This window comes from Macrotis lagotis, chromosome 2 (assembly GCF_037893015.1).
Source record: "Macrotis lagotis isolate mMagLag1 chromosome 2, bilby.v1.9.chrom.fasta, whole genome shotgun sequence".
In the NCBI taxonomy this organism is placed as follows: domain Eukaryota; kingdom Metazoa; phylum Chordata; class Mammalia; order Peramelemorphia; family Peramelidae; genus Macrotis; species Macrotis lagotis.
In genome coordinates, this window is record NC_133659.1 from 103,302,488 (window position 1) to 103,319,433 (window position 16,946).

At 42.1% G+C, this 16,946-nt stretch overlaps 1 protein-coding gene across 1 annotated transcript in view; it reads left to right on the plus strand.

Moving 5' to 3' along the window:
* The first annotated feature begins 7,593 nt into the window (after nt 1-7,593).
* LOC141513005 (plasma membrane calcium-transporting ATPase 4-like) overlaps nt 7,594-16,946 on the plus strand; it is a 99,506-nt gene continuing 90,153 nt past the window's right edge. The window contains exon 1 of the mRNA XM_074222418.1: nt 7,594-7,680. The gene's annotated coding sequence lies outside the window, so the exon portion shown is untranslated. The remainder of the gene's footprint in view (nt 7,681-16,946) is intronic.

Consider the following 16,946-nt stretch of genomic DNA (forward strand, 5'->3'; position numbering starts at 1 on the left):
TTGTCCCCCTTACCATACACAGGAATATATGAAAAAGATGGTGAGAAAATAGTACAGGTGACCGAATTCCAGCAGTCTTAGTTTCATGGGAAAGAATTTTAAAAAGTCACAGAAACTGTGGTTTCTACCAACAAGGCCTGAAAGAAAAATTGGTTATTGTAAGAGTTAACAGATGGGTGGACAGGCATAAAGACCCTCACTATAGATTGTTAAGGAAGTGTATCGAAAAAACATTACTTACACAAAAAATATAAAAAACTTTCCATTAAAAGAATTTTTTAATTAATAACTTTAAATGAATTAACAATTATACAATGTAGTAATAAGGTAACAGACAGATTGAGGTCATCATGATCTGAGTAGGGATAAGAAATCAATTAACTATATGATTATTAATTAAATTGTAATCACATGATTAAAACTTGTAACCATATGAATTATATGATTGATGATGAAAATTGTACACTTTTGTAACCAAGGAAATGATCTTAGCTTGCTTGCTTGAAACATACATATTCTGAAACTATAAAAATAAATCCAAGCTGCTGACAGTCAGTCAACCTGCTCCTGCCTTTACCCCCTTGTTGACTCAACTAATTTGGCTAACTCTATCCCTCTTGTCAGGTTCCAAGGATCCCGCAAAGGCTGGACCCCCACACAGTACTGGGCTAGGAACCACTGTGAGCACTATAACACTAACTGTCAGGAGGAATGAATGAATTTCAATAGAATGGGTATCAAAGAAATTGAAATAGAACTATTTCTTGCTATACAGTTGGGGAAGGGGCTGAGAAAAAGGGAACAAGAGGCACTTTCTATCTCTAAATTTCTATGAGTCTTTGATGATTTAGAGAAAGCAAGTTTGGATGCTGAGACAATACCCTGGGGGATTTGGGCAGGGGAATAACAACATATATTTTAAAACATAATACCAAATATCTATTATGGGCCAGGCTCTGTGCTAAGCATTTTATAAATATCATTAGAAAAGCTGTAACCTGACTAAAAACCATACAGCTACTGAATAACAGCATCAGTATTCAAACTCATACTATTTGATTCTAAGTCTAATCTTCTCCATGCTGTGGAAACTGCAGTGTTCATATTTCCCCAAGAGAAAAAGGAAACAAGCAGTGGTCTGAACTCCAGGACACTGTCCAGTCCCCTGGTATACTGGGAATGGTACAACTTCCTCTGGAGAGACTTCCTTACCTCATTTGTAAAATGTAAGCCATTGGATCATATTCTAGTCTTAGGATCCCTCACTTTGAAGGGGGAGAAAAATGAGGCAGAATGTTAGGAGACTCGATCAGGTCACACAAAAACTGGAATTCAAACCTAGGCCTCTCATGCTCCAATATTCAATCCTATGATCTACATGGGGGATAAAACAGGAGAGACAATTGTTTGGGGAGCAAGAAAAGGGGTTAAGCAGCCATGAGATGGATGATTCTGGAGATAGGAAGAAAAGTAGCAGGTCTAGCCTATGACCTTCCAGCTGCCTGAAGGCAGTGCCCTCCCTGCTGCCAAAGGGGGCAACTCGACTTTCCCACATTAAGCTGCTATTTTTATGGGCAGATGTATTTTTACTCATCCTTCCCAGTCAACACATCAGACCTCAAAGCTCCCTTTAGAAACTAGGCTCTAAGGGGCAGCTAGGTCGGGTAGTGGATAAAGCACCGGCCTTGGAGTCAGGAGTACCTGGGTTCAAATCCGGTCTCGGGCACTTAATAATTACCTAGCTGTGTGGCCTTGGGCAAGTCACTTAACCCCATTTGCCTTGCAAAAAAACAAAACAAAAAAAAAAGAAACTAGGTTCTAGGCAGCTAAGGACATTGAATAGCAGGCGATACAGCTGCAGACCCCTAAAACCTAGAGGTGACCAGGTCAGTTTACTTGGAAAGTAGCCCGTGAATGGAAGCAAAATGAAGACTGTCAAAGGCCTTAAATGACAGGCTGAAAAACTTATGTTTTAGAATCAGAGCTCTGGAGCTAAAAGGGATTCCAGAGGTCAGTTTCTCCAACCATCCCATTTTACAGATGAAGAAACTGAGGCCTGTGGAAGTTAAGTGGCTTACCCAAGGTCATAAAGCTAGTAAGCATTTGAGGCAGTATTTGAACACAGGTTCTCTAGTACCAGAGCCAATGTCTGTTTCACTATACCCTGATATAATAACTAGTGGATTAATTATTAATAGGTACATTATTAGTAGTAAATATATACATCTCTATATATAGTATTTATGTATTTGAATATGTATTTATATATTATTAGTAAAGTATACATGTATATATATAGTATTTATATATATTTGAGATTTGCAAAATGATTTACTAATAGGTCTCATTTTATTTTCATAACAACCCTGAGAGTTAGGTGTTACCACCATCCTCGTTTTATAGTGAAGAAACTGAGTTACAGAGTGTTTAAATGACTTGCCCCATGAAGCAAGGAAGTGTTTGAACCCTTATGAGAACCTTGTGACAGCTACAGTGGATGGATTGGAGAGAACACAGAAAACATTTTAAAGTTCTGGTGAGTGGGGGGCAACTAGGTGGCGCAGTGGATAGAGCACCAGCCCTGGAGTCAGGAGGACTTGAGTTCAAATGCAGAAAGAAAAACAAAGGAGGAAAGAGAAAGTTCTGGTGAGTGGTGAAGACATCCTGAAGTAGGGTAATGTCCCTATGAGTGGAGAGACAGGAATATTTAAGGAAATTTTTGTAGGGGAGTTCTTTCTGATAAAATAAATATAAATGTATATATAATACATAAACATATTTAATATGAACTGCAGTGTTCATATTTCCCCAAGAGAAAAAGGAAACAAGCAGTGGTCTGAACTCCAGGATAAATAAATAAATAAATAAATAAATAAACGAACAAACAAACAAATAAATGAATGAATGAATGAATACATGAATACATGAATGAATGAATAAATAAATAAATAAATGAACAAACAAATGAATAAATAAATAAATAGATGAGCAAGCAAACAAATAAATAAATAAATAGATGAATAAATAAATAAATGGATGAATGGATGAATGCATAAATAAATAAATAAATAGAATAAAATAAAATAAAATAAGGCCTAAATATAATATCAACCAGTATATTTCCATCCCCCATCTGCTTCCAAACTCCCATATCTCAAAGAGGGATACAGAAGGCAGTCAAAGAAATGGGTTCATTCTTTGGAAGGATTCCACATCTGGCTTCAATCATGATCCTCTACCCTCTCCTTCAACTAGGGTACTGAACAGCTAGGCAGTGATGCCATAACAAGTCACTATAGACAAGCTTTAAAAGTATTTTGATGCATTTAAAAAGGACCTCATTGGGTATGTTATGTTCTGTGTTTCCAGTGGTAAAAACACCATTGATGCTCTCCATGCAAATAGAAAATTAGATTGTTATAATGCCCCTGGGAATCGGGTAAAACAGGATTCTCTTAAAGTTCTTTTCATTCATATGTTCTTCATACCTTTGCTGTCATCTAAATTTCTTCTTTTCTGTCCAGGCCCTGACCATTACTTACAGACTTACTTTAATAAGTTTCTGAAAGGGCAACTAGATGGCACAGTGGATAGAGCACTGGCCCTGGAGTCAGGAGGACCTGAGTTCAAATCCAACTTCAGACACTTAATACTTACCTAGCTGTGTGATCTTGGGCAAATCACTTAACCCCATTGACTTGCAAAAAATAAAAAATAAATAAATTTCTGAAGAAAACTTCCCCTTGAACTGGTGATCTAAAAACCACTAGTCAGCTCTGTTGTAATGGAAAGGATATTCGAGTTGAAGAAAGGTGATATTTTTTGAGATTTGGGAATTTATATCACTGATCTATTCAATTAATTTCCCATATCACCTTCTCCATCCCAGAGCTCTACTTAGGGGTAGAATTAGGGAAGCTGGATCCCAGGTTCCCAAGGAAGTCAACTTCATTTCCACCTAGACTTAAGTCATTTAGAGCCTGGCCTTTAAAGGCCCCACACTGAAGCAAATCTGGAGTACAATGGCTGGATGTTTGCAATGAGATTTGGAAACTGATAAATGAAACAATTTCCTAAAAATTAGAGTTATCCCAAAGTGGAATGATTTACATAGGAAGTAGTGAGTTTCCATCATTGGAGGTATTCAAAAATTTTACAGGGAATCATTTCTCAGAATTATTATAGAAGGAATTCCTGTGCAAGTATTGGTAGAACTAGCATGATCTCTAAGCTCCATTTCTAATTCTGATATTTTTTTAACTTGAGTTTTACAGTGTTTTCAATCATTACAACTCTGTAGGGTATATAACTCAAGTGTTAGTATCTTCATTTTATAGAAAAAGAAACTGAGGTTTAGAGGGGTTCAGTAACTAACCCAAGGTCACAAAACAAGTTAAGTGAGAGAACTAAGACCTGAAACAGTATTTTTTGCTTCCTGTGACTAGTGTTCTTTTCATTAAGTCACACTGTCTGATATGTGGTGGTGGTGGTGGTAAGAAAAGTATTAATAACCAATGATTCAGGAAGATCCAGATTCCTCCCTTTTTCTATAGTCTTCATTTCAAAGTTCAATCTCTGAAACTTATACTAACTTTCTACTTTATCAGACCCCATCTAACCTTTCAATGAGTCTCTAATCTAAGGTGAATTTCACCCAATCCAGTGTTTTTAGAGGTAGATCCTTTGTCTAGAGCCCTAAACTGGGGGTGGTCCAAGTATAGGGATAGTGTCTCTGACAAGAATGATGTCACTCTTGGACCTTCGTTGTAATATTCATTCTTTCATTAAATGTTAACCAATCAGAGCTGATTGCCACTCTCAGAAGCACCTCTCTCCCAAGGGCATATATGCTATAAACCTGCTGCCATGATATCTTTTTTCTTAAAATGCTTGTATTGTTAGTAAAATGACTAATTACTCAGAAATTATGTCTTTTGAATTTTTTAAGCATCACAGTGAGCAAATTATCTCACTTTTCTAAATCTTGGTTTCCTCAATATAAAGGAGAGATAATTATTGGTGAAGAAGAAGCAGAAGCAGAAGTAGCAGCAGCAGCAGCAGCAGCAGCAGCAGCAGCAGCAGCAGAAGAAGAAGAAGAAGAAGAAGAAGAAGAAGAAGAAGAAAGAAAGAAAGAGAAGAAGGAAGAAGAAGAAGAAAGAAAGAAAGAAAGAAAGAAAGAAAGAAAGAAAGAAAGAAAGAAAGAAAGAAAGAAGGAAGGAAGGAAGAAGGAAGGAAGGAAGGAAGGAAGGAAGGAAGGAAAGAAGAAGAAGAAGAAGAAGAAGAAGAAGAAGAAGAAGAAGAAGAAGAAGAAAGATTTCTTGAAAATAATACATGGATTGTGTTCATAGACATTGTACTAGCAACATTTTAAAGTATTCCCCCCCCCTTCTCTTTTTCATCATCTAATTTCAATGAGAGAAATAAGCACAGGGGACATTTTTGAATATTCCCTGGACAGATCAAGTCAGGAATTCTTGACAAGGGACTTCAAGTTCTGAACCTTACTTAACAAGTAAAAGTAAGTCCCTCCATCTCTTATTTCACTTTTCACAGCTTCAAAGTAGTGCATGGATCACAATTACTTAGAGTTGGAAGGAACTTTAAAGTTCTCTTAATCCAATCTCATTTTTATTTTTTTTACAGATGAGAAAATATGTCCAGAGCTGAAGTGACTTATAAAAGTAAATCACTTCATTAAATACATACATTAAATATATGGAAATAAAACTCAAGTATCAATTCTATCCATTGTTTATTCCATTAAAACTTTAACAAGAACCCCTCATATATGTTTGGGGGGACACACTTAGCCATACACTGCTTTCCAGAAATCCCTGAGAAAAACAGACTCTATTGGAGGAAAAATTGTAAAACTCAAATAATATCTTTAATAAAAAAAAAAAAGAAAGAAAAACAGACTCAGCTTCCTTTCTTTATTTCAAGGAATACCCCCCCACACACACACACACCTGGAAACTAAAGAAAAGAAAAATGGGCAAGGAAACCCTAGTGAAGTATATTGGATTGATGGTTATTGATAGATCTCCTTTCCCAAACTTGCAGAGTAGTAAAGTTAAATGTCTTTGGAGTAGTTTTCTGCTTGTGCAATTTGCTAGATCATTTTGGTTTGGGAAGATTTCCTCAGTGGTTGATGCGACCTTTGGGGATTAAATGGGTAGAAAGAAAGAGAAGGTGCAGGTAGGTGAGTAAAAGTAGCTCTGGTGGTTCCCTGGCTCTTTCCATTCTATTCATTATTCTTAGTTTATCACATATTTTACTCCGTTCATTCCTTAAACAAGAATATAGTGAATATGGGGCAGCTAGATGGCGCAGTGGATAGAGCACTGGCCCTGGAGTCAGGAGGACCTGAGTTCAAATTTGACCTCAGACACTTAATAATCGCCTATCTGTGTGACCTTGAGCAAGTCACTTGACCCCATTGCTTTAAATAAAATACAATTTTTAAAAATAGTCTTCTGTCAGCATGTAAATATGTGTGTGAAACTAATAAGAAGTGTGTTTGAATGTATCAGTAAGATGACATGTGCACCTGTAAATAAATAGTGGTTGTCTCTGGGAAAGCATATAGGGGAAACTAGGTAAAATGATGAGAGTCTGATATGATTAAGGGTGTATTCACACGTCTGTGTGTAGGTGGGCAAAGATACTTTTGTAAGGTTGTACCTCTGTGACTGTGTGTAGTACAATCCATGATGGGGAAGAGGCTGTAGGTGGGTGAATGGATGCTTGTGATCAGACTAAAGATGATGATGTGTGTGTGTGTGTGTGTGTGTGTGTGTGTGTGTGTGTGTGTGTTCATCTGAAAAATCCCTCCTTCTCTTTCTACAGCTACAAGGCTTGTTAGAGCCAGCAGAGGGTTTTCCGAGCCCATACTGGATGTTTCAAGTCAGCCAGTGAAAGCCCTTGGTAGGAAAGGGGGCTGAAAGCTCATATCCTTTAGACAGCTTCTCTCACCTCTTTTTTCCCCCCTTCTTTCCCCAGCTGCACCATTCCCCCTCTCCATTTTCCTATCTCTACCGCTCTTCTCCCTCCCCCACGCTTCTCCAGACCGATCAGGGTGAGGGTGGGCAGGGTGCCAGAGAGACCAGAGAGGATTCCTCCCCTTTCCTCTCCCCTCATTCCCCCTTAACGAGATGCCAGGAAACAGCCAAGGAATCAGACCACCTTAATAGGAGAGCAATGGCTGGGCTGGCAGCCTAGTCCCACCTCTCTTTCTCCCGCTCCTCCTTCTCGCCCTGCGCTGGGAGAGAGTGAGCAAGAGAGCCAGAGCCCAGTCTGGCAGGGGATGGCACTAGCTGTTGTCATGACAAGCATTTTCTGAAAAAAGATCTGCCGTTCAGACGGGCCAGAGGGGGCCCGCTAACTTCCCAGGACAGACCCTTTGGAAAGAGTAAGGGCCAACGAAAGCCAGCCCGGTCTCTGCTCTACCCTTTATCTTTCAGGGCTTCCAAGGACCTTCTCTCTTGGAGGGCCAGAGTAGGAGACCCAGCCCACTCGCTGACCCAAACGGGGAAGGCGAGCAAGCAACAGGCAACTTTAGCAATTATTACTATATTAGGAGGGCCTGTGGGTGGTCCTCCTCATCCCACCCTTCCCCTCTATGGAGACCCGCGGGGAGCTTCCCGCTTGGACAAGCCTGGATCGTTGCTAGGAGGAGAGGTAGGCTTGTGGAGAATGAATTGACTTGGGCTTTCCAAACTTTGCTAGCTTCTTGCCTCTTCCCATGCCTCCAGTCACGGCCCGGACTCTCTTTACTTGAGCTGCCTTGGATGGGTCAGGAATTGAGAGGTTGTTGTGCATGGGGTTTGGGAGGGGTGCCGCTTGATTCGGGGTACAAAAATTTGTCCAGGCTTCTTTTCCCAGCCTTTCGGAGGCATCAAACCTTTGGTTTGTTTTTCTTCTTATTCCCTTGCAGTTTGGATCAGGGCTGGGCCAAAGGGAGGGGAGGAAGATAGGGTGAAGTTCAGGGATTGGGGTAGATGTCTCTGATCTACCATTCCGGAGCTGGAGGGGGGGGATATGGGGGTGAGGAAAGCTCTTTGGAAAATGCATATCTCTCTTCCCCCCTTTTGGAAAATGCATATATCTCTCCCCACTTTGGAAAATGCATATATTTCTCTCCCCCCCCCTTTGGAAAATGTAAATATCTCTCTCCCCCCACCTCCTTTGGAAAATACATATATTTTTCTCCTCCCCCCCCACCTCCTCTTTGGCTGGGGAATGAGAGCAGGATGGAAAACTGTTGCAAAAATATTTTCCGCGTCTGTTCCTTTTCTTGAAAGCCCCAAAGAGAGAGAGAGAGAGAGAGAGATGGAAAAAAATAGCCCGGTGAGAAATCTTCAGCGGGAAAGGAGGAGCCTCGGTGGGGACTGGTAACGGGGTGCGGAGGGAGGGGGGGAAAGGCAGCTGGGGGGAGTTAGGGGTAGGAGGGGGAGTTGCAAATTGAATTTCTTTTGGTTTTGCCTAGAAACCTCAGCAGTTTTCCCTCTGCTTCTTGCAAAACCGTCCTTCAGACTTTCAAGTCTATAATTAGCTGTGGAAAAAGGAGGGAGTTCCCTGGTACCGTACTGGGGTGTGTGTGTGTGTGCGCGCGCGCGCGCGTGAATGTGCGAGACTGTGTCGTGGAAAACCAACTGTAGGAGTGCATTCGAGGGGTGAAACCTCGCAGATCTGCTCCCGAATGGAAAGGGAGAATGTCTGCAGATTCTGTTCCAGTTGGAAAGGGTGCGATTTCGCAGGGCTTAGCGAGATCCCACAGTTGAGGGGGAGTGAAACTGGTGACCATTTGTCCATCGGGTTTGGGTTACCAGGATCCTTGGGCATCCCTGAAGGAAAAGGATCAGCCTCAGGGCTGCAGTGTTTTCTCCAAGTCAGTCTTGTCTAGGAATTCACGTTTCCCAAAGTTTTACGTGCCACCCACCCTGCTGCCGCCGCCCCACTGAGGAGCAAGAGTCTTTCTGATAGCCTTCGTCCCCCTTCCAGAGGCTGTGAATGGGGCGGCCGGGGGCTGCAGACCCCTGCAATGCAGCGTGAAATGTGTCCTGGGCAAGGGTGAACACCGAAGGGCAGGATCCACAGGACTTTGTAGGCAAGATGCAGGCGCCGGGAGGATGGTGGGCTAGGGCAGGCTTCCGGATACCCGGGCAGGGAGTCCGAGGAGCAAATAGAAAATCCCAATCGGTTACGCATCTTCTGGAGGGTGGAAGAGGAAGTCTCCAAGGCACAGTGCTCCCCAGTCCCTCCCAGTGTCCTCCCGCGCTGTTTCTACGCCAATCCGAGCCCCCTCCCACCCCAGCTCCCCAATCATCCCCTTTTGTGTGTGTGTGGGGGGGGGGGGTATCCAAACGGGACTGACCTGGGATACTGGTTAGGAAGACAGGAGGGAGTCTGGAGGGAGGCGGAGAGCAGGAGAGACCGGGCTTCTCCCCTTGCAGAAGAGAGATGCTACACTAGAGTTGGTTGGGAGGTCAGGGATGCCCTTTCTTCAGCTGGGGAAGCTGAAGGAAGAGAGGCCGTGCAGGTTTCAAGGATGTAGTTCAGCTCTTGATTGATGGCTGATGAGGGGAGGGAGGACTGAAGATGGACATCATACCAGAAAGGAGGCGGGGGGCGTTGCCTTCAAGGGTGATGAGCTACCGAATAAGGTGCAGGTGAATGTAGGCAGAGGCAGTCAGGCGCCCCATCCCACGACGTTTCTGCCGCAGGCTTGGACAGGGAGACTGAAGACGTTGCCCCTCCTAGCTGTGGTGAAGCTTGGTCCATGTGAGGGACAGTGTGGTCCTTTCTGGGTATGAAGCAGCTGAGAACATGAGGGGGGGGGTCACATTAAATGCCATTGAGGAGAATATTTAAGGGAGTCGGGTGTGCATAGGACAGAACAGGAGCATGATTCCCTGGGAAGGCAGAGGGAGGGAAAAGAACCTTCATGTTAGGCTATACATATAAAATGGAAAGAATGTACAGTATTGGGAGATGGAAACTCTGGGTTTGAACCCTACCTTTGCTACTTTGTGACCTTGGACAAATTGATGATTCCTTTCTCTGGACTCAGTTTCTTCGTTGCAAAATTAAGAGTTTGGCAAGATGATGCTAAAAGTTCCTTCTGTCTCAAGGATGCTTTATGTTGACCAGGGAAAGATAATTTGGTTGTTGGATAACTCCCCTGTATTTGATCTCTATAGCAAAGAAGAGAGGGGTTACGAGAGAGTGGGAAAAAAACCTTACTGCAGTGTTTGGCATATTTTGTTGATGTACAGTAATTTCAGTTGTGTCTAATTCTTAGCAATCCCATTTCAGATTTTCTTGGAAAAGAAACTAGTTTGCCATTTCCTTCTCCAGCTCATTTTCCAGATGAGGAAACTGAGGCAAAGAGAGTTAAGGAACTTGTCCTAGCTATTAAGGTTTGAAGTCAGGTCTAATTGACTCCAGGTCTGGTGCTCTAACCATTATACTACCTAACTCCAGACAAAATCATCTTGCTTCTGAAGGCAACTGAAGAATGACTGTATTTTTTCCTTACTTATATTGCCCAGTGTCATAGTCAGACCTAGCCATTCAACCCTCAGGAACTCTGTCATCAGCTGAAAGAGCTGAGGGATCACAGCTAATCCTGGGAGGCAGGCCAGCCTTTCAGGGGAGTAATTTGAGAGGTAACCATGCAGGCCCTACCTTTTCTTCCTCCTCTCGCAGATGCCCCCAATTTTACCTTTCGAGTCTTAGAGGAATTACTGTCTTCTTTGCCTTAAGGGGAGCAAGACCTTCTTAGAATTGGAAAAAGCATCGGAGAGAAGAGGTGGGGGTGTATGAGGGTAGATCTATAAGTACTTGAACTTGGATTCCAGCTGACAGAAATCCTATCCTTGTCCTTGCCTGCAGAAGAGAGAAAAGGTTTGAGGGCAGCAGATAAATTCTAGGATACGAGGCATATCTTGAGGAATTTTGAGTACCTTGATAATGGCTGCCTGGTTAAAAGCTGAAGAAAGAATAGAGGGGGGCCTAGAAATAGTACAAGTAAGAAGGATGTAAGACAGTACCTTCCTGATTAGAGTATCATGGAAGAATCAGAGAGCTCTCTCTCCATTGTGTCCTGGCAAATAGATTTGGGCTAAGGATGATCAGGAATCTTCCAATTTCAGCCCATGTTTCACTCATTCTGAGTCCTAACCTGGGAAACTAATTGGTCTGCCCTTCCTAGTATCCTTCCCTATTATCTCTGCTCCTACTATGTCTTTAATTTCTAAGTGCTGGCAAAGGAGAAACTAATAGCTGAGGAATTGAGGTAGGAGGAGAGACACTCTGACTGCCTTTTCTTCCTCTCTGCCATGGGCCCAAATGATTTCCTAAGTTTTTGGCAACTTGGACTGGCTGAGCTTCATGAATTTCCTTTGACAACCCTAACCATGGTCTCAAGGTTAAATTGCAGGGTGAAGGGTTCTGAGGCCCTAAATGAATGGAAATGCAATATGGTACAAGTCAGAGTTGGAAAGTAGAATTCAGTCATTTTTTAGTATTGACTTGTCTGATTCTTGGTGACCCCATTTGGGGTTCTCTTAGCAAAGATACTGGAGGGGTTTGCCATTCCCTTCTTACTCATTTTGCAGATGAGGACACTGGGGCAAATAGGATTAAATGATTTGCCTAGGGTCACACAGCTATTAGATATCTTAAAGCTGGATTTGAACTCAGGAAGGTGAGTCTTCTTGACTCCAATCTACTCTATCCACTGCACCATACTTGGGATCAAATCCCAGTGCTGCTTTTTACCACCTGTGTGGCCTTAAGCAAGTGCCTTAAATTTTCTGGGTCTCAATATCCTCATCTGTACAATGAAGGGTTTGGGATGGATCACCTCTAAGAATAGGATTATATTATCCAGAGAAAAATGTAATAACACAAAAGTTGTTGATCCCAAAGTAACCCCCTTGCTTTCTAGATGAAGACCTTAATTCTAAAATGCTTCTTTCATCTTCTGCAAAATAAAGTCAATGCTTACCCTTCCTAGCAACAATGGAAAGGACTGGCTGAGTCAGATAGCAGTGATCTTTGATCTTAAGAGAAAATCAGAATAAAATCTGATGGGGCAGGGTATTAAAAAGCTATATTCTATTTGACAATGTATAGATTGAAAAACTGAGGCACTAGTCTGGGATCATATTAATAAGTTTGGAGGTTTGTGGGGAGTGAGGCAATGAGGTGACTAAAATCAGAATTTTCTGGCTAGAAAGGCTCTTAGAGATCATTTAGTCAAATCCCTCCTATGGCATTACCAACCCCTATTTTCCAGATGAGGACACTAAAATCCTGGAAGAAAAAAATCCATATGCAAAAAAGTCAAACATGGAGTTAATAGCAGAACTGGTATTACAATTCAGGTCTCTTAACCTTCAGTCCATTACTCTTTCCATTAAACCACATATCTGTCTGAGATCCCTGAGAAAAGGAGATTGAATTTCCTCCCTTCCCCCTCCATGCTGTCTAGGGACAGGAGGAAGGGCAGGATGTCTTTGTCCAGTTGCTCATCTTGGCTTAGCTCAGCTCAACTCTCACCAGGCAAGGCAACCACCTGTCAGGGAACTCCAAGGAGTCCACAGGATGTGTCTCTTCTAGAATTTATATCCTGCCCCCACATTCCTCTAGCAGTCTCTTTACTTCTCCCCTGAGCCCCTAACTTCCTCTTATAATTCCTAAGGGTAGGTCAGTCCAGCCAAACTAGCTCAGTGTTATTCAGATCCAGGCAAATTTTTTACAAGACAAAGATGCTCCAGTCACCCACTCCCTTCTGTCTGTGGAACTTTGAACCTATATAAACCTGAATCTCCTCTGCAGAATCAACTACTTTTCCTCCTCAATTCCACTCCACTCAGATCACTGTTCTCCCATACGCTTTTAAGAGTCAAGACTTTCAGCAGGGCTCTGCTAGCCTCTATCCAAATGCTTTGAGCCTTTGATTCAGTGTAAGGAAGTGGTAAACAGAGTAGAGAATAATAGAAAATATTTATAGATCACTTTAATAGTTTACCAAGTGCTTTTATTTAGAACATCACATTTGACTGTTCGAATAATGATCCCCCAGTTGTTATATTAGATATTTTTATTCCCATTTTAGTTCAGGTAACATGAGATTCTGAGAACTTGAAGGCCATGAAGATAGGGAAAAATGAAAGCCAAAACAAGTAGAGAAATTAGGATCCCGAAGTCTTTGACTTTAAGTCCAGTGTCCTTTCAGTCATACAATATTAGGACTGAAAGGACTTAAGTTATCGTCTCTCCTGAACCAGTCATTTTCAAGTGAGTCATAACTACTAAAGCAAACCATAGAAAATATGGCAGGCTTGTGATCCAATGGAAAGAAACCTGGCTCAAGAGTTGGAGAACGTGGTTGAAACACCCATTCTCATATCTGATAGATTGTAAGCTCCTTGAGAGCAGGGACAGCTAAATTCATTTTATCTTCATCTATTCAGTGTACATAGTAGGCACTTAATACCTGTTGACTGATTTATGATTTCTAAAATGAGAAAGTTGGACTAGCTGTCTCTTAAAGTCTATGACTTTAAGCTAGAGTGAAGCCCAACCACCCCCGAAATGGGATCACAATGGCAGAATAGGGCTTTGTGGCTGGTGGCCAAAAAAACCTGGAATAGGAGACCTCTGTTTCCAGCCATGAGACTATGATAGTCTATTAATGTTTCCCGTTCAGTTTCCTCTCCACTTTGTCTCCTCTTTCCTTTTTTTCCTCCTGTGAACCATTCTTGTTCCACTGGCTGATTTCCTCTGCATGTGCTGCAGTAGAAATTGTAGACTTTTCCCCTATTTGCCTTAGCTCAGGTCAACCTGTAGAGCCCTGCTAACCTGTCTGAAGGTCTAATGGAGAGAAGAATCCAGTCATAACAAGGGCCAAAATGTGAAGAAACAGGGGGAGTGAGCCTGTTTAGGTCAGAGATGAATTGGCCAATGAAATCCTTGCACCCCTCTTTTGTGTTCTGCCACAATTTGGGGGAGGAACAATTGATGTATCCCCTATCTCTCTATTCTCTATTTTTATGTCTAGCCCCAGGTCCCCTCTCTCTTGCCACTTGTTTCTCTAGTTTCCTGTGTTTGGAACACATTCCTAGGATTGTTTGGAGAAGACTAACTGGGCTGAGCTCAAAAGGACCCCCAGTATCCTTTGCTCTCTCCTGGATCACCAGTAGAGCTTTGAGTTACTGACAAAGAAAGGGGAATACAAATGGGAAGGTTAGGGACTCCAGAGGGTGACCTCAAGCATTAGGAAGGTGACTTTCAGTTCCAGGCTAAACTGACACAGAATAAAGTTTGTTTATTTTAATACTACATTTGTAAAATACTTAGCACAGTGTCTTGCATATAATGAATGCCTCATAATGTTCCCTTCTTGTCCCCTCCTTCCCCAGTCTGCAGAGGAATATCGAGTAAAGAACTTTTAAGATTTTGGGTAGAGGTGGTGTTGGAAGGACCCATCAAGTTAACAGTTACCTAGCCCATTCCTCTTCAGCTGCCAGTCAATCTTCCTAGGGCAGAACAAACAGGTTCTGCAACCTTCCTGGTTAGAGTCCTACCACATCCCTTGGCCATTCTCTCATTTTTTTTAGGTTTTTGCTAGGCAATGGGGTTAAGTGGCTTGCCCAAGGCCACACAGCTAGGTAATTATTAAGTGTCTGAGACCAGATTTGAACCCAGGTACTCCTGACTCCAGGACCGGTGCTTTATCCACTACGCCACTTAGTTGCCCCCATTCTCTCATTCTTTACAAGAATTATAAAGCTCAAACTCCTGAAATTTGATAAGGGAAGAGAAAAATATACCTTCCTGTCCCAGTGACTTTCTTCCAGAGAACTCTTCTTCCCCACCCCCATTTCCATTCATCCTTTTAGAGCAGTAAATAGCAGGAACTGTTCATGGACATTACAACATGAGGTGAAGGACAACTAGTGAGATAGAGGCACTGAGAGTGGGGTGGAGGGGTGGCTATATGGCACAGTGGATAGAGTACCAGCCCTGGAGTCAGGAGTACCTGGGTTCAAATTTGACCTCAGACAGTAATTACCTAGCTGTGTGGCCTTGGGCAAGCCACTTAACCCCATTGCCTTGCAAAAAAAAAACTAACTAAAAAAAAGTGGAGTGGAGAAGAATGTAAGAAAGGGAAGTGTTGGAAGGACCATAGGAAGAGACTGGCTTTGCCTAAGGGCATTCAAAACCACTAAACCCTAGGATTCTTCTTAAGGTATAAATGCAGACTGTTGGAGGGAAGCCAGACAGCCAGACAGATTCCTGATCTCCAAGATGAGGATGAGTGCCCACAATGCTGTTTTGACCAACTCTGTGCTGAAGCAGCAGCAATTTCTGTGCTGGAAGCTAAAAATGATATTTCAAATTATTTCTTGACAGTGCCAGCATATATATGTACATTGCTGGATTTGTGATTCAAATCCAACATGTTCTCCCTCCCTCCTGAGGAGTTTCCCTGGTTCAAATCATCTTCAGATTGTTCACTTCAGATTAAATTCCTAAGTCTCCCCCTTTATTTCTTTTCTGTCTCAAAAAAAACTGGGCCCAATATGATTCCAGATTCTTTTAAATATGGACATGATAAGCACCCTTATTGATCAATTAGTGTCCCAAATGTCTTTCCGAGAAAGGTCAACAGAGAAGGAGCCATGAGAGAGGAAGCTGGACCACTCTAATTTGAGAAGTAGAGGAGATTTTAGAGGTGGAAGTCAAATGAAATCTATTCAGAGAAGCATTGAGAAAAGGAATGCTGGGAATGCACACTTGATTTGCTATATGATCTTGGACAAGAGACAACCCTCTTGGATTTCCATCCTACTATGAAATAGAAGATTAGATAGGCTTTTGATTCTACCCTCTGCCCCACTTCCTTTTCTTTTTCTCCTGCTCCCTACCCCTCCAACAAAGAGGGTTAATAATTTGTATAAAGTGTTAAGTAACATAAAGCTAAGTCCTCACAGCAACTCTCTGAGAAAGACTTTGATGATCGCTTTACTGACAAAGAAACTGAGGCTCAGAGAAATTACAGGACTTTCCAAGCCAGAGTCTAATTTTCAGTCCTGGTCTCCTAGCTCCAAACTCAACCTCTTCTTTGCCTCTCAAACCTCTATTTCCTCCTCAAGCCAAAACTATTTTTATCTCATAGGCAACCAGAAGTTCTCATTCCTAAGACCCAAGTGACCAGACAGGGCTAGATTTGGCTTTGATAGCTAAGCTACCAAGCTGGCATCAGTCATTGACCATCAACTCTGCCATCCCTAACTATGATACCAGTCAGGGGTAAGATTGCAGCAGCTTAGCTTGACATACTGACCAGAAAGGAAGAGGTGGTAGTGGGAAGTTGGTTTGGGCAGGAGGATGTGACCAGCAGTCACTAGTGTCAGGAAATAGGGCTGACTTTGAGTATTCCAACTTGTCAAGGACAATTATTTTTAAAAAATGTGATCACAGAATTTAGAGCAAAAGGGACATTTGAGATCATTAGTCCATTCCCTTCATTTTTCAGATGGGGAAAACAAAGTTCAGTGTTCAAGTTAACAAATAATAAACAGGATTTCAAACCTTTCTCTTCAAACCCTCAAATCTTCAGAGTTTTACCCCACAATACCATTTTGCACCTATTAACTGCAAGATTCTGAGCTAGGTACCATGTCAGGGTAGAGGAAGCAAAGTGTGGAAGTGAAGGGAACAAAGAAATAAGATAACTTATTGAGTCACTAATCCTAGAGACCTGACAATTTAAGTAAGCAGAGAAGATAGTTCATATTTAGATAACAATACAATGTGTGAATGATAAATGCCTAATAAATTGAATAGTCAGGGTGGTGGGATTTCAGAGGAGGGAGACATTTGATTTAACTTCCAGCTTGCAAGGGCTCACTAGAAACCTTGTTCATCTC